This window comes from Aethalodelphis obliquidens, unplaced genomic scaffold (genome assembly GCF_003676395.1).
Source record: "Aethalodelphis obliquidens isolate GAN/ISIS:26980383/991018 unplaced genomic scaffold, ASM367639v1 scaffold1, whole genome shotgun sequence".
NCBI classification, from domain to species: Eukaryota; Metazoa; Chordata; class Mammalia; order Artiodactyla; family Delphinidae; genus Aethalodelphis; species Aethalodelphis obliquidens.
This window is the reverse complement of record NW_020837945.1, coordinates 74,267,840-74,293,198: the sequence shown is the minus strand read 5'-3', so window position 1 is coordinate 74,293,198 and position 25,359 is coordinate 74,267,840. Positions and strand designations below refer to the sequence as shown.

Genomic DNA, 25,359 nt, shown 5'->3' with positions numbered 1-25,359 from the left:
AAAAAAAAGACTGCTCCAGGCAAACTGGGGTGTTGCTGACCCTAATTAGAATCCCTCCAAAATCTAGGAGATAAAGTTTAGCTGCTCTCAGAATCTTCTCCACAAAGTTCAGCCCCCAGCTGAGTTCCTTTTCCCCAGAGGGAAAGCCCCTACGGTAACAAAGAAAGGGGCATGAGGAAGCGCCTTAGCCAAATAAGTGTGGAAAATGGACTGTTCATATTCTTAACCACTCTGGGAGACTCACAGTATATATGCAGTCATCCCGCATGATTGGTGTGGGATTGGTTCTAGGACCCCTGTGGATCCCCAAATCCAGGGATGCTCAACTCCTCCATATAAAATGGCATAGTAGGGCTTCCCTGGTGGTGCAGTGGTTAAGAATCTGCCTTCTAATGCAGGGGACACGGGTTTGAGTCCTGGTCCGGGAAGATCCCACATGCCGTGGAGCAGCTAAGCCTGTGCGCCACAACTACTGAGCCTGCGCCTAGAGTCCGTGCTCCGTAACGAGAGAAGCCACCACAATGAGAAGCTCGCTCAGCACAGCGAAGAGTAGCCCCCGCTCGCCGCAACTAGAGAAAGCCCATGAGCAGCAATGAAGACCCAACACAGCCAAAAAAAAAAAAAAAAAAGGCATAGTTCAATCCACCCTCCACTGGCTACAGAGGGCCAACTGTATTAGCATGTTAGAGATCTCGAGAAGGCCTGAAGTGAACTAAACTACTTAGCATTCTTCAACCCAGAGTCTTCCCAAAGGTTGTGGACCACCATGAGATCTTTTGTCTGCTGAACAGCTAGAACATTCAGGCAAACACTGCTCTAAACCTTGGGAGGCAAAGTATAGAGGGAAGGGCCAGGAGGACAGGGCTTCTTCTCCGGGAGATGGAAGCTGGCAGAGTCCCTGGGAGCTGCCAGGGCTCCTGAGGATGACACAAGCACATGTTCAGCTGGGTGATGTCATGCAAGAACTTCCCCCGGTTGCAGCCAAAAGGCCTGCAAAAACAGGTCTGAAGCCATCCCATGCCGTGAGCAGGAAGCCTTTGAGTTCACATTAATGTAGGCAGGCCTCCCCAGCCCACACAATCCTTTTCCTCAGACAGCCACAGGGACTGCATTGGATGTGAAGGAAATGGTGAGTCCAGCCCAAACTCAGCTGAGACACAGAGAACTTCTGTTTTCCTGTAAGCGTTCCTCTGCAGGGGGGCCCCCGAGGCTACACCTCATCCATCCCACCATGTCTCTGGCCTGTGTGTCCTGGGGGGAGTGCCTGAGGGAGCTTTGGGGATGCAGCCCCAGTCAGGGGCCACCGTAAACAAGAGGGTGAGTTCTGGGAAGGGAGGTGATAGGTGACCACAGAGGATGGGAAGCAAGCCAGAGGCAGCCTGAGCACCAGGGGAGGCACTGTCGCTGGACGTGGTGGGCAGTATCGACGTGCGGTCCGTGAGGCAGAGGCTGCCTGTCTTGTGGATGCTCCACGGTTCTCACCTGGATTATCCCAGAATCCTCCGAGGCCATCTCCTTGGGGCCAGTCTCCCACTACTCCTGTTTGTCTTTCATTCTGCAGCCGGAGATACACACACTCACAGAGGCCTCTCCGAGCATCTCGCAGCGAGTTGGTGGGCAGGAAAACCCTCCAGAAAGGTGGTGGTGATTGGGGTGGGGGGCAGAGATCAATATGACTCCCATCACCAATATCCCAACTTCTTCACGTGGCGCCCAAGGCCCTTCATGAGCCCCCTCTAAGACACCTCCCCAATCTCCCACCCCGGCTTCCACCCGCGTCCACTACCCCTACTTACACCCAGCTGCTCTCTGATCCCTAAACATACCGCTCTTCTCATAATCCCTTGCTTTTCCTAATGCTGTTCCTTGCCCACAGAATCCTTGTCTTCCCAGCAAGATTTTCCTCAGGTACTTTAAGACCCACCTGAGATTTCACCTTTTTAGCTGAACAGCCTTCCCCTCTCTGCCCCTACACCATCTCCACTCAAGCAGAATTCAAGCCTTCCCCCTCAGGGCACCCACAGCACCTGGTCTGGCCCTCACCGTGGCCTAGGGGGGTCTCCTTGGCTGGACTCTGAGTGCCCGAGGGCAGGAAGCTGTCACACCAGTTCCTTTGTCTTCGTGCGGACCCCCAACACCCGTTGCACAGTCGTCAATAATGCCCAGTTGATGTGGGGTCATGGGCCAACAAACAGAGCTCTGTGGACTCACATTCAAGACTCAGACAGTTTTCCTCAGCCTTTAACATTTTAAATTTGAAAATAAAAAGCACCAGACACCTGCCTTTATGTCGGAGTCTGAAAAGAATGATCAAAATGATGAAAATGTGGAAATGGACGAGGACTTCACAAGCATGGCTGAGCAAAAGGATGTCTGCTGGAGATTAGCATCCTGTCAATTCAGTTCCCAAGAGAAACAATAGTCTGAATGGCTAAAGCCCTTTTAAAGGGAACTAAAGCCCACTCATCTTAACCTCCGCCCCAAATGCATGATCTCCGAGAGTCCTTCAGGAAGCAGGTATAAACACCATTGCAGACAAGTACCTTCAGCTCAGAGGGGCTTCTAAGATGGAAGAAATATGGAGCATGGGGAGGCAGCAAGGACTGAAGAGAGAAAAAAGGAAATCAAGGAGAAAGACGGTATCCGGGAGGTGAGAAGAGGACCAGAAGGCTTGACGATAAAAACACAGAGCTTCATGGAACCCATAGTCCTGTCAGAGGAGAAGGGATCCCGTCTAAGGACTAACTGTGGCCCAAGGACCCAGAAAACAGAAGCGGGAGGCGAGAAGTGCTCGTCTTCGGGACGTAGAGCTGAATAAGCAAGCCTGCATTTTTGCAGTTCTCTGGTTAATTTCAAGCCATAAAAATATGGTCCGAGACTCTGTAAAAATATTCCTAAAACATTCCACATGCTTCTCAAGGCGGAGGGTAATTGTTATGAACAAATCTCCACAAATTCTAGCGCCAAGAGCAACAAAATGAGAATAAAGAAGGAAGAAGAAATGTGAAAAAGGGGGCTAGTCAGAACGCAGAACGACAATGCGGGCATCCTCCCCTCCCAGCAAAACCAGAGGGCAGTGGAACTTTACAGCACCTCGAAGGCCTACTGTGATGGAGAAAGATCCAGCAATATAGTCCTAAAGGATATTCTCATCATGGAGAAAGCTCTGGAGCACTGCTGAGTGAACTTCCTGTAGGTCGGATCATAACTTTGCAAACTCAGTCCTTGAGATCTGGGACTTGGAGGGACATCAGCTAGGTCAACCCCACTGTGTCTCTGAGACCCTTCCACGTGGGCTGCTTCATGAGGTGAGTCGGTTTCTGCTTCACCACATTTAGGAATCTTGACTTATAGAAAGTTCTGGCTTATAATGAGCCAAAGCTTGGAGAGTAGGGGAGGAGGAGGAAAGGTTGGGAGCTAACAGAGCTGGCTACCCTTCCCCAGGATGGGTCCTCAGGTATATGAAGGCAAGTTTCATGCTCCTCACTAAGCATCCCTTCACTTTCTGTGACACAAGTTTTAGGTCACTCCCCTGAGGACATGCTCTAGCTGGAACCGAGTGCAGAACCCTGGGGGCCAGACCTCACTCCTGTCTACCATTGTGCAGCCATTAGTAGGCTCTTCTGGTACAACAACAGCTATATCTTAATGCACAAAGAACAAGGGTGCCACTCCCTCCCCCTCAAAAAAGAATTGGCTGAAAAGTTTCTGTTGTTCCTGCCAAAAAATCTATGATGAGCATATCAGAGCCAGCATAGCTGCCATTGGGCTAGCATCATCCCCCTTTCCTCCTCCCTCTCTTCCTCTCCTTTTTGGTCCTTATGAGCTGAGATTTAGCCTTGTCGAGGCCTCCACTTCCCCCTCCCAAAGTAACCTTCATTCTGAAGGTGCCCTGCACTCCAATATGTACCCCTAACATAAAAGAGTTCCCAAAAGTACCGCGGAAGACTGAGAGGCACTAAGAAAACCTGCATTACCCCCTTTAGTAAAATGAGAGCCCAACCCACTGAAGCTGGAAATGGAGGGAGGCTTCCAGACAGAACAGGCATGGCTAATCCCATAGCCTCCAACACCGACTTCCTGAGACTGTCCTTCCTCTTGGAGCTCCTTGCTGGCCTCTCAGGTCAGGAATCCAGCCACTTCTCTTAATAAAATCAAACTCCAGCCCTCCAAGCTGGCCATGGTCAGAGACTCAAAAAAACATGAGGGGGCTTCCCTGGTGGCGCAGTGGTTGAGAGTCCGCCTGCTGATGCAGGGAACACGGGTTCGTGCCCTAGTCCGGGGAAGATCCCACATGCCGTGGAGCGGCTGGGCCCGTGAGCCATGGCCGCTGAGCCTGTGCGTCCGGAGCCTGTGCTCCACAACGGGAGAGGCCACAACAATGACAGGTCCGCGTACCGCCAAAAAAAAAAAAAAAACCAGGAGGATCACTAGGAACCAGGGCAGGAAGATTCACCTGCAGGAGAAGAAATGGCTCTTTGCTTTCAGGCAGCACTGGCTGCTTAGTGACCATTTTTATATTCATCATCCCGTCTGGTTCTCAGCCGAATCCAGGGATACAGGTAGGGCAGGAGTTATATTAATTTTCCAGATGAGGAAACTGAGGCCTAGAGGAGAGAAAGTGATCTTTCCAAATATACAACACATAAGAGAAAGAGTTGATTCTAGAACCGAGGTCTCTAGTCTCTTTCTGATGGTCACAGATGTACTGATACACTAACAGGCTTCAAATGTCTCCATCTTAAGCACTTTATGCATACAGCAGCAGCCCAGTGAAAAGTTCTAAAAGTTGACACTTTCTGAGGACCTAATAGGGCTCAAATCAAGCAGCTTCCATCCTGCAGCTCTAGCCCTCAACCCACGATGGCGCAGTGATATCCTTTGAAATAAATGCTATCTGTGAGGGGCCCAAAGGAACACACAGCCACACCCTGGGGCACTGCAGGCCCCGCTGAGTCAGGAGGAGCATTCCCACGGGTGACCACAGTCGGCTCTAGGCTGTTGCCCTGGGAGACCAGAGAATCAGCAAGCAAAGAGCTGCCCGCCCTGCTCAGCCTCTCTGGGGCAATAGCTTAGCCCCAAAGCTGGCAAGCGCCCACCACTTGGGTGTGACTCGGCTGGGAGCCCGGCCCTGCAAGCCCGTTCAGGCCTCAGTTCCTGGTAACACTCTCATGCTTCGCCCTCTTGCATATGGGAGAAGAGTCATTAATCTGGCAGAAGCCCAACTCAGCAGCTGATTGGAATAGGCAACAGCACAAATGTTCACCAGACCAACCTTTCTTCCATGAGGTTATTCAAACATGAGTTTTAAAGCTACTATTTTAAAGGACTGAATATCAGGTTCATATGATGTGTCTCTTTTCTAAATGAGCACATTTTCTTATTCACAACAGGAATACATTTAGTGCTCTTCTAACTAGCAACCTGGAAAGACACTCCTGTAGATGTTATTCAGCGAGTATTTCCCAGGCGTGCAGTCGCACAAACACGCAATGAGGGGATGGCCACGGCAAGGTGCCGTGCAAAGTGGATGTAAAAATACCAGCGTACTAACTTCCTCAGTTCAAATCCCAGTTCACCTATGTAATAGCTTTGTGACCCTGGACACGTTACTCAACTTCTCTGTGCCTCAGTTTTCTTATCTGCAAAATGGGGATGCTAGTACCTAGCACACAGATTTATGTGAATTAAATAAGATGGTCATACCTAAAGCACTTAAAACAGTGCTCTGAATATAGTAAACCCTTGATAAATATTAGCCTTTATTATAGGGATGGTTTTACTTAATCCTTTCACCCAAAGAGATGGGAACTATTACTATCCTTACGAGGCAAGTTTCCCAAAGTCATACTGCTAATAAGAGGCAAACTCGACACCCTAAACAGGTTTATCTGGATCCAACCCCATGTTCTTATACACTGCACTGAACAGCACAAATGCCTCCCAAGAACTCATGGTCTAATAAGACATGAGGGGATTAGTATTTGTTTTGTGCTATTTAAGTACCAGACACTTTGTTGGCGCTTTACGTACATTAACCTAAGTAAACAAATAATCCTGGTTCAAATCAAAATGTGTTTAGGAAAAAAAAAAAAAAATGTGTTTAGGGCCTCAGCAAGTGCCACTGAAAGTCAGGGGATGGCAAGTGTCACACGGCCAGTCTCTCCAGGCCCCTTGTCTCTCCTCTGCCCCATGACGTCTCTATGGCAACCTCCTGGCTCCCAGAAGTGGCTCCTGCAGGCAGCCATAGCTTTTTTCCTTTGCACTCTTCTGATTTCACCAAATATCAGACCTGTAAGAACAAGCTACACACAAATCAGAGTTTATTCAGATTTCATCCCCCCAACCCCAGCCCCCCCAGATTTCCAACTGTTTGGGGTCAGCAGTATTTTGGTTCTATCCTGAACAACCAGTATGGACTGAAAAATTGTATTTTTCTTGCCCATCTCATGGGGGCAACTCAATGGGTAAAACAAACTATAACTCTAGGCACTGAACATAAATAATATTAGTCAGGGTATTAAGTACTCAGAAGAGATAAGAGATTTCAAGGAAAAGTTGCCTTCACTAAAACCTAAACACATGGATTTGAACAACCATATTTAAGATGAAGACTGAAGAAATCCATTTGAATGCTTCTATATAAAAATTGGGGAGACAATAAAGTGTAAAGAAGTTTGAAATGTTCTTTTTTGCATAATATAAACCTGCATGTTCAGCCTTATTCAATTTTGTTTCATCTATATATATATATATATATATATATATGTATATATGCATACACACAGGAGCCTACACACCAAAAGCAAGAAATCCAACAAGATGTTAATAGCAGTTACCTCCGGAGCATGGGTTAATGGTAACTTTATTTCCTTCTTTATACATTTCTGTATTTTACAAGTTGTACAGTAAGTCCCATACATGGGAACCTTCTAGTTGCGAACTTTCAAAGATGCGAACGTGCATTCCATCAACGTCAGGTGTGAGTGAAATTGCAGCTTGCCCTCCATCCCCTATTGCTGACGATCCTTCAGCCCTACCACCTCCTACCTCCTTTCCCTCCTCCCATCAGTAACTCTCCTTGCCTGTTCACTGATGCCAGCCCCTCTATGCCAGCTGTTGTACTGTACTAATGTACTTTTCAAAGTACTGTACTGTAAGATTAAAAACGTTTTCTTTATTTTTTGTGTTTGTTTGCATGTATTATTTGTGTGAAAAGTATTATAAACCTGTTACAGTATAGTACTATATAGCCAGTTGTGTTAGTTGGGTACCTAGGCTAACTTCGTTGGACTTACAAACAAATTGGACTTAAGAACGTGCTCTCAGGACAGAACTCGTTCATATGTAGGAGACTTACTGTATATAGTGAGGCTATGTTATTTTTATAATGTAGAAAGATACCAAAATGATTATTTCAGTTTTAAATTTGTGCAAAGGAAAACAGATATGTTCATATTAGCAATTAGTATTTTAAACTATGAGAAAGTCTAAGAAGTCAACTGTAATAGGAAAAGTAATAAGTAAGAGAAACCAAGAAATGAGTTAATGAATATGAAGACAGAGTAGTATACAATTTATATTTATAAACTAACTCAGATTTTGCAACAAAGTACTAATGATACATGCTAACAGACTCTGGCCATTTGTATCCATTTACAAAAGGTATAATACTTGCAAATTTATCTCTAGTTTGAAGCAATGGTGTTTAATCTTGAGGAAGGGGAGTCATAGGTCCATTTGAGAATCGAAGAAGAGCTGCAAACAATAAACCTTTCCCCATAATGAGGATAGAAACACACACACACACACACACACCCCGCAAAGGTTGGCGTATACATTTCGAAGCTTCCTGGTCCCTGAAGCTGATCTACCTCTTCCCCCAAAGCCCATGAAACATAGGTCAAGAAACTCTGCTTCAAGAATTTTCCTTTCCCAATCTCCCCCAAGATTTCTATTAAGAATAATTTCAAGTACAGAAAAAAGTTGAAAGAATAGAGCAATGAACATCCACATACCTCCCACGTAGACTTAGCAATTCTTAACATTTTTGTGATATTAGGTTTATCTATCTACATTTTCACCGAAATATTGGAAACTGTCAACATTAGTAACACCCCCATAAATACTTCAGTATGTGCTCTTTAAGAATAGGGCTTCCCTGTTGGCGCAGTGGTTGAGAGTCCGCCTGCCGATGCAGGGGATACGGGTTCGTACCCCGGTCTGGGAAGATCCCACATGCCGCGGAGCGGTTGGGCCCGTGAGCCATGGCCGCTGAGCCTGCGCGTCCGGAGCTTGCGCTCCGCGGTGGGAGGGGCCACACACAGCAGTGAGAGGCCCGCGTACCGCAAAAAAAAAAAAAAAAAAAAAAAGAATAAAGATGTTCTTCTTCGTAACAAGTGTATTACACCCAAGCATATTAACAATAATTCCATAATATCTATTACCAAGAATTTTTTTAATAATCACAAAGAAGGTGAAGTCCCAGGAGAGCATAGAGACCTGGAGGTGATAATCTGCAAAGATTGTAAAAACGCTGTCCCCAAAAGAGAAATGTGCAAACCATCTCTATTTTGGTCCCCAGCACGTCTAGAGGCAGTAGCTGCCCTCCTCCACCGTGCCAGGCCCAGGCAGATCATTTGGCCCAAGGCCTTGGAGAGAAGAAGACCTCAGTGGAGCAGCTGCCTTGGTCTGTGGCATCCCCCCACCAGGGCCCACATGCTCTGACTTGGGCTGGGCGGCAGACACAGATGCCCCTCTTTTCCTTCTCCACCACAGAGAAAGCCAATAACCCATTTCATGGTGTCTTACTCCTCACCTGCCAGCAACGTAGCCATCAACAATCCCAATCAATTCCTGGGCTTCGTCTTTCCCTCGTTCTCCTGCCCGCTCTCCCAAACCTCCAGACAACCAGCAGGGTTGGCTGAACTCAGCCAGACCCAAAAGACCTGGCTCTGCTGCTATTAATCCTCTCCATTCAGACTGGACTTATTTTATAGTGATTTCTAGATGCCAGAAAATTGTAGAGTTCAAAAGTTAAAAAACAAAAACAAAACCACTCCCTCCCTGCCCCACTATAACCTCCACATCAACTCCCAGTACAAACGCGTAAGATCCCCTCAGCCCATGGAACACAGCTCTGTCTGTGGTTATCCTTTTGACATGGTTATATAACTAGGGCCTCCCCCACTAGACTGAGCTCCTTGAGAAAAACAACCCTGTCCTTTTCAACTTTGTATCCTCTGTGTAGTGGGTTGAATGGTGGCCCTCCAAAAGATATGGCCATGTCCTAACCCCATCAGTACCTATGAATGAGACCTTACTTGGAAAAACAAGGGTCTTTGCAAATATAATTAAAGATCTCCAGATGAGATCGGCCTGAATTATCCAGGTCGGTGGACCCTAAGTCCAATGACAAGTGAGTGTCCTTATAAGAAACACGTAAAGGAGAGACACATAGAAGGAGGAGAAAGCCACATGAAGCTGGAGGCAGAGCTTAGAGTGATGCAGCCACAAGCCAAGGAATGCAAGGACCACCAAGCTGGACAACACAAAGAAAGATTCTCTAGAGCCTTTGAAGGGAGAGCAGCTCTGACAATGCCTTGATTTCAGGCTTTTGGCCTCCACAACCATGAGGGAATAAATTCCTGTTGTTTAAAGCCCGCAGGTTTAGGACTTCCCTGGTGGCACAGTGGTTACGAATCCTCCTGCCAGTGCAGGGGACACGGGTTTGATCCCTGGTCCGGGAAGATCCCACATGCCGCGGAGCAACTAAGCCCGCGCACCTAGATCCCACCGTGCCACAACTACTGAAGCCCCCACACCTAGAGCCCATTCTCCACAACAAGAGAAGCCACCGCAGTGAGAAGCCCATGCACCTCAACAAAGAGTAGCCCCTGCTCGCAACAACTAGAGAAAGCCTGCATGCAGCAATGAAGACCCAACACAGCCAAAAATAAAATTAAATTTAAGAAAAAAAAAAAAAAAGCCCTCCAGTTTATAGTAATTTGTTACAGCAGCCCTAGGGAACCCATATATCCTAGTAGCACTGTCCCTGATAGATAGTTTGAATAAAGCATATTTGTTGAAGAATTGAAAAAGCTGCAGATGTGGTTTTATACCTTTTTTCATATCGTATAGACAAGGAAGCGTCTCTGAAGGCCACTGGAGTCTGGCTAACAAAGACCAAAGCATCGTTATTCTGGGGTCCACTGAACAATTTGTCCCTTAATGAGGTGTTTTAATCTCACTTTATATTCATTGTTCTGCCCTCCTTAATTTTACTGTAAGTGACTGAACTGACTTCTGATGTATTGCCAGCACACCATAAATTGTGAGCCTCTTTCTTTAAGGCTGGGGATGGGAGGAACTAACTCTATTTCCCTGTTCAGTTATTTCAGGCAAGGGTGGGAGCAGCTTTTCTGTGCCAGCAGCATCCTGATTGTGATTCAGGATGTACGGCCTAAGGCAAACAGTTCCTCTTCAGATTCAATCAAATAGGAAGGAGCAAAGGCCCAAACAAGAAAAGCTGGGTTCTCTTTGTGTGCACAGCCAAGGGGTCCTGGGAAGCTTGCGAGGGATGACGCCCTATCTCAGGCTTAGCGCGACTGAACTGAAATGGTACTCAGGAAACTTCTGCACATATTCAGAACATGTTTCCAATCCCCCCTTACAGAATCACATTCCGGACAATCTGAAAATCCACTGCAGTGGAAGTTAGTTGCAGGCTATAAGGACACAGGCTAACCAGAATTAAAACCTTGCTTTTATATCTCTATACCTTGGAAAAAATTCTGCATGCAACTACTTCCATGCTGTTGATTGTGGTTTGTAAGAACCGAAGGATGGCTTCTGTGGACATTCTGTTTGTTGACACATGGTGCAACTCAGAACTGATTTTTCACTCGGTAAGTCATGACCCTTTCAAGGATTGAGAAATCGGTTTCGTGAGAGGTACCAGCAATTTTGCTCAAATGAAACAGAGGAGAATAGAAAATACCAGCATGTATCCTGCATAGTAAGGGTAAGCATTGTCCCATGAAATTTTGCTTCGGTTTCATAGATATGTATATGTCACTGGCTTATGAGAGAAAAGGTACTCCTTGCTGTGAGTCATAATCCAAAAAAGTATGAAAGCCACTGTCTTAGAGGATCTGCTGCACCAAACCAGAAAGCACTCTTTCCCGTCTTCTACGTCCCAGTTCTTGAGAGCACTGTTTGCAGTTATGCTGGGAACTTGATTAAGAGAACAATTCATCACACAGCTCATGAGAAAGGAGCATCCATTCCCCTATTGCTGTGCCTTCTGCCTTCAAGCCCCACCATTCCCGAAGCCCAGCTCCCTGCTCCTGGGTCCTCCTTTCTACACCGTGATAGAGCCTCACCTGGCTCAATTCCATCTTCCTGGGGCCAACTCTTCTTCCCCCATCGTCCTAGAAACTCCACGGCTTTTCACAATTATTCTGAAACAGACTCAAACGTGGAGCCCCTAGAGTCTTTGAGGAAGAAGAGAAACCACCTTGATTCCTTCTCTAACCATCCCTTGTCTTTCTATACCAGTGTGTCCAATTTTCCCTTTTGCCCTTTTGCCAGAAAGATGGTCACTCTGACCCCCATTAAAGATTCTCTCTCCTTCACGAATTTGCTGACTCTCCTGGACCCATGGTCCAATACTTCGTCAGATGTCCCTACACTGTGCCCAGTTTCCTACAGCACCTGCCTCATAGATCTGATACAAGCTTTCTGATCACGTATAAAGGCTGTAACTAGAGCTTTCTGATCACATGTAATTAAGAACTGTAACTAACTAGCTTAGCGGAGTAGTATAAACTGGAACTGGTACTTTGGCATCAGCAGAACTGGGTCCAAGTTTTGGTGTCGTTGCTCTGCTGGCTGTTGACCTTGAGCAAATTGCTTAATTTTTCTAAGCCTCTTCTGTAAGTAGAATCAAGATAATACTAACACCTACCTCAAGGGAGTTGTTGAAGCCTGTTTTTTTGGTTTTTTTTTAAGATTGATTGAAGTTTGTGTGATGAATTCCTCTTGCGCATCTTATGAATGGATTTCAAAAAATGTCTTTATTTTTTCAATGCTTTCAGGAATTTATATTACCTGAGGGAAATGTAAAAAATGGAGACTTTCTGAAAAATATGTATCGTCTAACGAGTCAAGCCATTCCTGACGCCTTACAATTACAAAAAAGTAAAAAGAAAGGAACAAGGAAGGAAAGAAGGCAGAGGTAGAAAATTCTCCATATGGTCCAACATCTTGTGTCTGTACCACAGGGATCTTCTTGCATTAACACCAGACCAGGCTCATCTTTCTGCCAGCGGCATCCTCTGGTTTGGTGGGTCTGTAAATCTGTTTCAGTACAAAAGATCCACTTAATGGAAAGCAAGTGTGTTGAGGAAAAAACTGCACTCACATTTTCTTGTGCATTCTTTATGCAAAGAAGGAATGATCCAATAACCCAAAATAACCGAAGGAACTGCTCTTTGTGTCTGGAATTGGTCTTTCTTCTAAGGTGGCCGTTGATGATGTGGCATAAAAAAATAAAAAAATATTCAGTTGATTTTAAAATGCTTTTTAAAACCTTCAGTAATGCATCTGTAGCACACTAATAGGAAAAATACTAACACTTCATTTTTTTAAATGGTCAAAAACATCAACAGATAATTCAGAGAAGAAATAATGTTTCTCATAAATATATCAAAATGTTTAAGCTCACTAATGATCAAAGAAATATGGAAAGGCAAAACTGAAACTCATCTGCGCTAATCAAATTTGTAAATGTTGAAAAAGATAATTAATGTTAGTGTAGGAATAATAAGCCAGGCATTCTTCTCTGCTGATGGGATAGAAAGGATAATCCTTTCTGACAACAATCTGGTAATACAAACCAATAACTAGAAGTTCTGTACCCTTTGAATAGTAATTTAAATTCCATGAACACATTGAAGGGAAATAATCAGAGATGTAGGCATGAAGACATGTAGACATATGTACAAAAAGTTCTCATTACAATAAGTTCTGTAATAGTGGAAAACTTGACGGCAGCCTACGTGTCTAATAAGGAAATTGATAAATTAGACGGCTCATCAGTATAATGGAATCTTATACAGCATTATGTTTTCAAAATTTGTAATGGCGTGGGAAAATGTGAAGTGTAAAACTTTGCACATAGATGGTTCCTTATTTGATAAATACATAGATAAAAGAAGGTTAAAATAAAATGTACTAAAATATTAATAGAAGTTATCACTGGATGGTAGGATTCTAAGTAAATTTATATTTTATATATTCCCAAACTCTTTAGACTGGGTATGTATAACTTTTATAATTATGTGTTTGACTCACCACTATGTTATACCAGAGCTGTAGCCAGGGGGAGTAGACCTAAGCATGGACATTTGGCCGTCAACTCCAATGTGCTGGATGGTTGGAGGATGCATGTATCACAAGTGATCCCATTCCGTAAGGGGTACAACACATATAGAGATGAACAATCTGAAAATGATGAATCAAGCAATACGGGATTCTGATCAGAGCAAAGCCTTCTACATGGTAAGTACTCAGTAGACTACTGAATTCAGCTTTAGTAACAGATAAACAGAACAAGCAGTAAATGCTACTGGAATCTGATGGACAAGAATCCTGTGGCCTGAAGAAGAAAAAAGAACACAGTCAGGGAAGGGGCTGTGGTAGGGCTGGTTCTTTCATTGGAGCTGCAAGGAGGCGTAACTGTGCAAGTGTGGAGGAGGGGGAGGGGTAATCTGTGGGAGAGACTGGCATTTCTCCTGGGCATCCCAGAGACAGGGCCCAGGCCCTCACTGGTCTATCAGATTCCGCCTGCTCATTTCAGTCATGTTAGAGCCTCCTTAAATGTTCATCTTTTTCCTGGATCGGGAAGGAACAAATGGAGGCCCAAGACTGCTGGGTCATCAGTCAGTGGCCATCGCTGTACCAGGCAAGGTGATGGCCTCTGCGTGTCCCACCCCTTGGTCCTGGTTTAACTGAGTGCTGGTTAGGGAGGATCCCAAGGGACCAGTCATCTGCACCACACTTTACAGAGTAGCCAGCTCTTCCAACAGAGAGTCCTTCCCTTAATCTCCCACTGGCCTGGGTAGGGCTCTCAGTTTACAGTTAAGGAAATGGAGGCTCACTGAAGTGAAAGGATCTGTTTAAGTTCAGAGCTAGCTAGTGATAAAACCAGGGCTTTAATTTAGTCCGGTGCTTTCCCCCTGTACTACAGGACTAAGTTGTGATAACGTTCCTGGAGAAATACTCTTGGGGTAGAAGGCGTTGACTACCTCTCCCCCCTTTGCATGAGAACAAAGAAACCCTTCCAACGCTTGTCAGCGCCTCCTCTGTTTCTTGAAGTCCTGGGTGTGTCAGCACTGGGGGCACCAGAAAGTAACACAAATAAAATGTAAAATACGGTAGGGGAAGAGTTCCAAAGGAAATGATCAGAATCCACTCTCTGCCTATGTTTTGTGGGCAGATAGGAACGCTTCCTGAGGGATTCCTCTTTGCTTCCATCAAATTCCCACAGAGATCTGTGAACCCAAAAAGACTGAGAATTACTGAAAGATCATTGCAACAGAACGAGGGTGGGATTCTATGGACCCTAAATTCAGCTCTGAGCTTCCTGGTCACCAGGGGAAAATCAGCAAAGTAATGATAAGGCAAGGACTTTCTACTACAAAAGAACTTTTTCACCACCAAACTATAAACACACACACACACACACACACACACACACACACACACACATTCTAAGACAAACCAAAAGCCAAAATAGAACTCACCTGTCATGCTGTCCACCTCATGGAGTTACAAGGCAAGGACTGGTCAGGAGTCAAAGACAGTTCTTTTGAGTAGAGGGGTTTAATTGTTTGGGTGAAATTTAAGAATCCGCATTAATACAGTCACAAAAATTCACAAGGCTGTCCAAGACATTGTAAATACTCAAAGATGGAAAACTTGAAGCCGGGGGAAAAGAGACTTGCCCCAAATATATTTGGAAAACCGTAGCTTAGTATCTACACCAACATGCTAGAGGTATTCATCAAGTGTTGCCCCCAAAATGGTCCTACATGATTCACTTTTATAAATAGATTTCATATTAACATTCAAATAATGCTAGAAAGCTGAGGAAGATGTCTTAGCCCTATGAAGGCTCTGGCTGCCGGGCTTGGTTTACTCTGTTGATCTGTCTACGGTACCTTCCTTCAGAGCTAGTGCTGTGGGGAGGACCTGCCTCCTTCCCAGGTCTATTTTTCCAAATCCAAAATTAACAGGATCCTAATAAATAGAGTTTGTGAGTAGAATTGGGTTTTTGGTTTTTGAGGGGTTTGGGATTTTTTTGTTTGTCAGTTTATTTTTTGTTTTTTGTTTTTTAACCCAGGCATTCTCTTTTCCTCATTTTATTTAACCCTGGAGAAAAGAAGTTAAAACACATTCCTGGAGAAGGCGGCTAAACCACAAAACCTCCCCCAAGGCCTAAATCCCTCCTCTGTGTTGGTTGGTCTGAACTCGTTGGTTGGTTTAGAGTGAAGGGGCTCTTTCCTCTGGGGCCTTTGAAATAGCCATAATTAACACTTCAGTGAGGTTTATGACACAATGGTATCATGTACAGCAAGAGTCAGCAAACTATGTCCTGCGGGGGATTCATTGTTGCAACAGAGACCATAGGTCCCACAAAGCCAAAAATATGTACCACGGGCCCCTTTCAGAGGAGGTCTGCCAACCCCTCCACACCCTCTCAACTCCATCCCCAGCACCGCCCACCAAGAAGCAGCCTTGAGTTTTGATGGTCACGTGGGCCTTGGTGAGAACAAGGGCTTGAGATTTCTTCTAGAATACTGCCTGCAAAGAATACCAACCTACCGAAGTGGACTGTAGGGACAAGGGTTAGAAAGGTGACCAAAAAGAAAAAATGAGGCAAACAGAGAAAAACTCCCGGTATCAGAGCACTCCCACCGTATAAGATGCTGTGACTGCTGCTCCTTCTGTCCTCCCCTCCCCTTCCCTGAACCTCCTGGGCAACTGCTGGGTCTGGTCCCAGGTCCCTCTGCAGTCCCATCACATTGGTAGTTTGAGATCAGCCATGATAGGAGTATTTATACCACAAGAATCAACAGAGGCTACAAATCGGAAAACCCCTCCACACACACCAGCCCCCATCTCCCCAAGAGCTGATGATTAAACATTCCCCAGCATAAGTATGCATTGATACATATCATTTTACATAAATGGTACCATGCATGCCTTGTGAGGGATGCTGGGGGCTACGCCCATCCCAGCCCCCAGCTGAAGGAGTGTTGGCTGCCGACAGCTCACAGCTAAGTCTCTCTCTCTCCAGGAATTGCCTGAAGCTGAAAGAAGCTGCCAAACCCCAGGTCTGCTCCCTTCCCGGGGGCACCCTCTATGCAACTACTAGGGTGAAAAAGCCAGATCCGTCCCAACTCAGAACAATCCCAGCTCCAAAGTTCCCCTTGGGTTGAGCAGAGGCCTCTGTTGCAACTGCCTCAGAAAGAGAGGAAAAGACAGAGACAAAGAGACAGAGAGACAGAGAGATTGTGAGGCCCAATTGCCCACCACCAGATTCTCTCTTCTTCACCTTCTCTTGTCTTGAGTGATCTGCTTCAGTTCATTTTTTCATTTGCTTACGGTTCTTTCTAGAGTATTTTTCCCAGACCGTTGCCTGGATATCTGGGTGATATTTTTATTTATTTATTTATTTACCCTGACCAGCAAGAAGTATTTTGGCTTGCTCCAGTGTTTTGTAGATGTCTTCAAGTTCCCATTATGGTAAGTGAGAAACATGACACCCACCTCTTTTCTTTTCTTTTCTTTTGTAATTAATGTTTTCCTCTTTGTAGTGAAGGGGGCAAGAGGTTCTCTTTACACCTGCTGTTCAAGAATTTTATCTGGATGGGCTTAGGTGTGTGGCTTTCAGTCCTAGTGACCCCATGAGTTCTTTTTAAACCAAAGACTCAGACCCGAGTCTTTTTCACTTGGGGAAGTAATCATCTGTCATTTGTCTAATTATTCCCTCTCCTTCATGTGTTTATTTTTCTCCTCCTCCCAGAATTCCTATTACTGACATCTTAGGTCTCCTGGGTCCAGCCTTCAGGTTTCTGATTTTGCCCTCTTGATTTTTTGTTCTGGGCATTTTTGTATTTTTTTTGTTCTGGGCATAGGATGCTCTTGCATTTGATCTGTCAAGTCCATCTCCTGATTTAATTCATCCAGTTAGGAGTTTCATTCAAAATATGTTTAGTTCCAGGAAGTCTTTGTTTTCCTTTTCTACTGTGTTTGAAGGTCCTTGTTACTTCTGCTCAGGCTGACATTCTAGCTGTTTGGTGGGTTCCTCTCCCTCTGTGCCCCCTGATCCCTCTTAGATGCACACTTATTTTTTTTCTATCTGTTCTTTGAAACTCAGGGCCAGCTCTGTGAATTCCTTAGGTGACATTAGTCCTGTGAGTAGTTGCATATAGGGAGTCGGTCTCAATCATGGCACCAGGAGGGAGCAAACCTCTCAGTTCCACTGTGTCTCCAGGTTCAGCTTATCCTCAGCAACCTGGCGGGAGGGGGGCCGGTCATGAGTGCTGATGTAGCCCAGGACCCACCTCAATTAGCGCCTCATCCCCAATCTCTCCATCCACTGGCTCAAAGGGGAGAAAGCCTTGCCCTGACTCCCTTCCCCAAGTCTCTAACAGAGCCTCACCTGCCCTTGCTCCTCCAGGCTCCGCCCCCATCATTCCCATTGGTTGCCTCATCAGGAGAGCACCAAGTTGGAACTGAGAGTCAACGGCAGCCAGGGCACCATCATATGAAAATTTCCATCCCATGTCTTAATGTAAAAACAGGAAAAATTTGATCTGCTATCCCTGGCAAGTGCCTCATTTACTTCTAAGACGATTAAGCTCTTTGTTCTTGCTGGATTTTGGGGGGGGAAGTCCTTCAAAGATGTGTGCATTAATTAAATATTTTTGAATAATTGGATTTACTTTAAAATTGCACTCATTGGGAAAGTGAGTGAAAAAGGCAGATTCCAAAGTACATACATTTGTGTATGTATGTGTGTACGTATCTCCCTCATCTGTAGAAATAGGAAATACATCCAGAAAAAAAGTTTGCATGAGGGCTTCCCTGGTGGCACAGTGGTTGAGAGTCCGCCTGCCGATGCAGGGGACACGGGTTCGTGCCCCGGTCCGGGAAGATCCCACATGCCGCGGAGCGGCTGGGCCCGTGAGCCATGGCCTCTGAGCCTGTGCGTTCAAAAAACAAAAATTTGCATGAACAAACGCTAAATTGTTGTCTCTAGATGGTGAATTTATAATTTTTATTATCTTCTTTTTTCCTATCCAGATTGTCTAATATTTCTCTCTTATGAAAGGTTAAAGAATTATTCTGTTCAATTGTTAATTCAGCGAAATACATCATAAAATGTTTGATGCTTACAAGCAATTTTAGAGTGTAAGGAGGGAGATGGCAAGCAGTCCTTGGCCTCTCTCCGCCTCTATGTCTGTACAATGAGAGCCCCTCTTGGGAACTCCATGCTCTCAGCGGACCCACCAGGCTATTAGTAACCTGTGGGGGCAAAGCAGAACCACAGACAGAAGCTTCTCACCAAGAGTCACCCAGGATGGTCCCCACCTAAGATACACTCAGGCCAGGAATGGGCTTCAGAAGCAAAGCTCAGCCACCCCTGATTCCCCTGGTCTCCCTGATTACCTAGTTCCGGCCCCCATGGACTGGACAGTCTCTCAGAGTGGAACCACTTCCAGATAACTGTCGCATCTCCAGTTCCAGGAACACTGTCTGGCACTTACTGACCACTCAGTAATACGAACCAGAACGGCCATACCAGCTAGACATCAGCCCTGATCTAAAACAACTTCTGAACAGGGCTGACCCTCTGGCAGAGGCTGCAACCCCATTGCTCCAAGCCACATTTTATGGAGTTCTTTTAATAGTCTCTCATGTAACCCATAGCCATATCATAAAACTAAACACCCCATTCTGTACATCAAGTCCACTGACTTCTTGAGCCCTAATTAGCACTGGGCTTTTCCCTCTGAGGGTTGTATTACGGTAATATTATAACCGACAGAAATGGAATCTTTGCTGGGGGCAGTCAAATCCTTCAGACTAACTGAGCTTATGCTGTAGTCACAGTGTCACGGTGTGTCACCCTTTCTCTGAAGTCCCTTTGCCAGCTTCCTATGAATCTCCCTCTTCATCTTTCCTTCCTACCCCTCCCCCTCTCTCCCCAGGGGTCCCTTCCCCTTCCCAAGCTCCTTTCATCTCTTTCAATGACATACAGCCTTGAGGGCTTAGATGTTTACCTGGAGTCACTGGACAGGATAGCCCCAACTCACCTCTGAGAATAAATTTAGCCTGTGGGTGATATCCCAGATGGAGAGGTTATCTTTAGCCTGGCAGAGGAGGGGAGTCAGTCTGGGCCATGATGTGAAACAGCAGAGGTGGAGAGAGGTGGGCAGGGGGAAGGAGCGGAAACTAATACTCAAGGGTGGACAATAGCGAAGCTCAAGTGTACTCAAGTGGTGGAGGATGAAAAGGTGAAAAGTCATGGTATGCCTCCTGAAATATGAGGCTCCTCCAGGAACACCCTGGATTAATGGTCTGTTTCATTCCGTCCATGAACTAGGAACCACTTTAACAGCAGAAAATATGGCTACATTATGGGCAGGCAGTATAAAACCACAAGCACTCATGTTCTTTAGAAAAAGCAACAAACTCAGCAGGATCGGTGGTTTTCAAGTTTCCCCGTTCATATCTGTTTACTACTTGTTCATTAGTTTTGTTGCCTGCAGGTGCTAAAGGTTTAAGACGTAAGAAAAATGCATGGAAAAAAATTTACATGGAGAAATTACATTACCTGAATTAGGGGAAAAGCCACTATTATTCGATTTTAAAGGTCTTGGCTAGGAAAGAACTAGGACTCCTCTTCCTGAACAACTCAAGAAAGACTGCAGACTTTTCCCTAGAGAGATTGAAATAACTTTCCTTCCTATCATCCTGATATAAGAAATCCTCCCTTTTCACTCTCTAAAATCTTTCCTGACATCGTTTATATCCACAGCCTCTTATCTGACCTTCCTTATAGAACAATCAGCAGAATCTTTCATCAAAACAACCAAGCACTTGCTAGTTATTATTAGGGGGAATCTAGGTCCTAGTTTGCGCCTGAGCTGGAGTCTGATGTGTCCAAGCACATCTGACAACTGCATGAGGGACCAAGGGGCTCCTGGGAGGGAGGGCATTCTGGGGCAAAGGAGACCTGAGGGGGCCCGGGTTGACCCTGGAGGACAGTCTTGTTCATTGGAAGCAATTCATCCCAAGTACGCCTTGGTTAAACACGTTTTCGACTCATATCTGAGTTTTATCAAGAGCATCAGGACCAGAAGGGAAAATGGAAAAGACAATTTTGTTGGAGTTTTATGGGAACAGAGTGCAGACAGTAGAGCTTTAGGGCCACGCTACTGGAATGTCACACAGAGGGGAGATGAGCAAAGAGCCTTCTTCCTCATTCCCCAGAACTCTGGCTGCAGCGTGCCTAGGGGCAGCCATCAGGAGCAGGCCCTGGGGCTCTTGGGCTGTGCAGAGAGCCGGAGATCCCTTGCCCTAGGTACCTTAGGGTAGAGTGCCACTAAGAAGTCACACTCAGGCAGTGAGGCCTGGGGCGCTCAGCTTCCTTTACCAGGTACTTATATAATTGTCACCTTCTGTCCTTTTCTTGTCTAGATTAAAGGATGCCAGTTCTGTCAACCAGTCTATGGAGGGCATCTTTATTTTAATGTCATATGAGTGCATTCTGGTCCTCGTTATTTAACTAGAAGTTACCTTATTCACTTCTGTGACTCTCCCTCCTACCAGTCTATAACAGAGTACAAATAACAGGAGATTTGTAAATACTTTAATGAGAACCTACTAGTAAATAATTTGCTGGTTTCCATCAGTTATACTCCTTAGGATCCACCCTGATTGACAGCATACTGGTACTTGCTAGAGATGGCCTAACACTTCCTGCCCTGTGGCCAACCATGCCTCTTTGGATCTTTTCTCCACTACCCATGGGCCAGATCAGTCTTCTTCCGTATAGTATTTGAGATATCTACATTTTGCTACTACACAGTTTATTTTTTTGTTTGTTTGTTTGTTTTTTGTTTTGTTTTGTTTGCCATACGCGGGCCTGTCACTGCTGTGGCCTCTCCCGTTGCGGAGCACAGGCTCCGGACGCGCAGGCCCAGCGGCCATGGCTCACGGGCCCAGCCCCTCCGCGGCATGTGGGATCTTCCCGGACCGGGGCACGAACCCGTGTCCCCTGCATCGGCAGGCGGACTCTCAACCACTGCGCCACCAGGGAAGCCCTACTACACAGTTTTTATTACTCAACATCACTCAGAATGGACAAGACAAGTTCTCCAGTTCTCAAGCTCAGTGGACATTAAACTTCTTTTCCAGGGTGTCAACAACCGTACCAACATCACCAACACCTGCAAGTGCACTGAGTATGTCCACAATAACCTCATTAAGTCATCATGAAAAATACAAAAATATTGTATATATGTGCACACAGCATCTGGGAAAAGAAACTCTTAACGATGGCTGCCCCTGGGGAGGGAGGTGATGAGTTGAGGAGTCTATGCTGGAGGCAGAATTTTCATTGTATACCCTTTTGAATCACTTCAAATTTAAATCATGTGCATGTGGTACTTTTCCAATTAAATTTTTAAAAAGCTGGTTCTAAACAAACAAAATTACAACAAAGAACGAGAGGCAGCCCTGACCCCCCTTAGCAGTGGTGCTGACAGGTGCCCGTAGTTATGCCTTACCCTTTGGAGTCAAATGTCCACCACCATGCCACTGGCCCCATGGAAAACCTCACTGAAATCAAGACGGATTACGCAATGGAGTGCCTGGCTCCGGTCCCTCACAGCCCTTTCCCCATAACTGGGGCAACAAGACTTCCTGCTATGCCCAGGCTCCAGGACTCATCCTACTCCCAGTCTGGAGGGATTTTAAGGGACTCGGGGTTTGGGTGACTCTGCCTTTGTGTTCTCTTGGCAGAGTTGGTCCAGACCTTCTCTGGTGGGGACACATATCTCCATTTTTAGCTTGCTTGATTATGAAATCCATCGAGGGGTAAATGGGACACCTATGAGATCAGACGCTTTCTCTCTCTCCCTCATTTATTCACCAAATGCAGTCAGTAAGAACCTCGTATGTGCAGGATATTAAACCAGGCCTGGGGCAGAAGCAGGTGAGAAGGGAAGGAATATCCCAGTGCCCTCCAGGAGTTCACAGTCTAGTAAGAAGGACAGATGGAGGCCAAACTCCCGAGCTTTACTGCCTACAGGCAAGCGTGAGAGACAGGAGGAGGAAGGATTGCTTTCAGTCATTGGCAGGAAAATAAGGAGCCGCCAGGAGAGCTTTCAGGAGGGGATGACACTGTTCAGACTTGAAAACTGTTAGGATTACAGCAGTTGCAGATAGAGCCTTCCAGATCAAGGAAATGGCCTGGGAAGGTGACCTTCTTTTCACGCAGTATGAAGGTTCTGCACTACTGCTCTCCCATTCCTTGGAGAAAATACAAAATGGAAGGTGAAAGGAGCTGGGCCTGGAGAACTCAGGACAGCAGAAGAAGTTCTTTCCGTTTAAAACTGCCTTCCTCTGGCCATCATGCCTGTCTTGTGAAAACCTACTATTTGAGCCCAACCCTCATGATGCCCGCCCCACCTGCAGACAGTCCACTGTCCACCGTCTTTCCCAGGAAGGATAGGCCATCAGGCTGCTGCACTCTCGTTGCTCCCTATCTATTCTAGAGCGTCAGGGAGATTTCGAGGTTAGGCGCCCAGGCTCCGGGGCCTTTCTGCCTGGGTTCAAATCCCGGCTCAGCCACTGACTTCTGAGTCATCTCAAGCAAGCCACTGGCCCTCTCTGGGCCATAGTTTTACCTTATGTAAAATAGCGTAATAATGGCAGCTCCCTCCTAAAGTCGCTCTGACCCGGTAAACAAGTTAATGCCGCCAAGGCGTTAGAGCGGCACCTGCCTTCCTGCCGGCCTCAGTGTCTGCTACGGATAGTCCCAGGGCTGCTGTTACACTTTACTGGACTGTCTGTCCCTGCGGACATGAGAACTTTGAGGGAGAGGACCGCCCTCTTCATATTTGAATCTCCCTCCACGCCAAACCCCCCATGCTTAGAGGGGTCCTGCAAAGTAGGTGTTCAACAACTATCTTGAAGGGACGAACAAAATATGCTCATGAAAAGGAAAAGAAAAGTTGAAGTCCAAATGCAAAGACAAAACAACGTAGGTGAAATGATGGAGAAGGATCTCAAAAAGTAAGCGCAGGGGATGAGAATACACCACACTTCCAGGGGAGAAAAATCCCCATCATCCCTCTTCTACCTCTTAACACGGGGATTGCGCATTTTTATTTGAATGGTATTTTTCTCTTCCTTGCCAGCATCCCTGGCCAGGGCGCTCCCTTTCCTCCTCCCGCGCGGGGCGGTTCTCCCCTCCCCCGCCCGAGCCGGGCCGCGGCCGCAACCCTGACCTCGGCTCCCACGCGGGGCAGCAGCCGGGCAGCAGCCGGGCAGCCGGCGGGCGGGCGGGGCAGGAAGGGGGAGACGCGGCTCCGGGCACCCGAGATCCTTAACTACAGCTTCCAAAGCCCTGCTCGATCCTAATCAGTGTGGGAAAGGAGCGCGGGCCGGGCCGCCGGCCGGAGCCGCCGCCTCTTTTCATAAACTTTATCGCCGCGCGCAGCCGCTGATAAACCACCGTAAATAAACGAGCGCGGGGCGTGCGGCTGCCCCAGGCTGCCTGCGCCCGCCCGCCCGGCCCCGCGGCCCCGGGGGAAATGAATCACACGCCGCCCGCCGAGCTGGACAGAGTTCCCTGCTCTCCTCCTCTGCACACCAGCGCCATAAATCATCGGACGTTCCTCCCCTCCCCAGAACCCCTTCACCTTTTGTTTTATGGATTCAATAAAAAGTCCAGGAGTTTTCTTTCCGGCTGCCGGGCCACCCCTCCTCGTCCGGGGAGCTGAGTGTGTTGTCCTGGGTTATCCTCTTGCTTCAGGTCAAGTTCCTCAGGCCTGGGTTGGGCTTGGGCCTGTGCCTGTTTGCACAAATCCCCTTTGGCTCCTGCACGACCGGAGAGGGGCTGGAGCAGGGGAAGGGAGAGTGGGGAGGTGTCATCTGAAGTCTCCGGAGGCAGACGTGATGAGAACGGGTTCCCACACAAGTGGCCTTGGACACGTGTGTGGATGGATAGCTGGCTGCGGCCATGTCCTAGTAGGATCCCTGGGCTCTGGGCTTGTAGAGGATGTAGAAGCAGAAGGACTAGGGTCTGTGCACTATCCTGACTGCAAGGACGAGATGCAGCCCTCTCCACTCAATGAGAGAGTGTTCAAAAGTCCCTTAGATGCTATTCGGCAAATCTTTTTTTTTTTTTTTTTTGCGGTAAGCGGGCCTCTCACTGCTGTGGCCTCTCCCGTTGCGGAGCACAGGCTCCGGACGCGCAGGCTCAGCGGCCATGGCTCACGGGCCCAGCCGCTCCGCCGCATGTGGGATCCTACTGGACCGGGGCACGAACCCGCGCCCCCTGCATCGGCAGGCAGACTCTCAGCCACTGCGCCACCAGGGTAGCCCTCAGCAAATCTTTTGATTTGCATTCTTTAGTTCTTGAAATTTGCCTTGGGGTCCCACAAATGAACCATCGGTACAATTTGGAGATTGAAGTTTAAGGAAGACTGTCTGAGTAGGAAGGAAGACAGAAAGTTGTGATATGTAGAGCAGCCTGAAGCACACAGCTCAGTCACAAGACCCAAGTCTCCCGCCCAGCGCTGCTACCTCCTGGCTCTGGGCCCTCAGGAAGCTGCCCCTTTCTGGTTTCCTCATCTGTCTGTATAATGAGTGAATAATATCTTAAAGCATCCTCCAACTTTCCTAGTCTGTAGGAAATAACATCTTTCTTATGAATCACTACATTTCTGAAGTGTCTTATCAAAGGTCTCTCTGAAGAAACACTGTTAGGTCCACTTGGAAGACACCGGGGCATGGCCAGTTTCTGTGACTGACGGCTCGCTAGTGACATTAACACCAGACTTTACCCCTCATGGAGGTTAGAGAGGTCCAGGGTCCCTCCAGCCACAACAAAGTTTGCCTCTGGGGCAGAAAGACATTTAAATATCTTTAAAGATCAAACCCGGCACACTTGAACAGCATCAGTTCACGGCCTCTCTGGTCCCCTGACCTGACCATGGTTCTGCTTCTCACGGGAGGGACTATTAGACTCGGAACATTTAACCTGGAAAAGTC

At 46.7% G+C, this 25,359-nt stretch overlaps 1 long non-coding RNA gene across 1 annotated transcript; it reads left to right on the top strand.

Moving 5' to 3' along the window:
• The first annotated feature begins 1,200 nt into the window (after positions 1-1,200).
• LOC113621613 (uncharacterized) lies at positions 1,201-7,180 on the top strand. Its single transcript, XR_003433239.1, has 2 exons — positions 1,201-3,308; positions 6,789-7,180. It is a non-coding gene; the product is annotated as an uncharacterized LOC113621613 (long non-coding RNA).
• Positions 7,181-25,359: the final 18,179 nt, after the last annotated feature.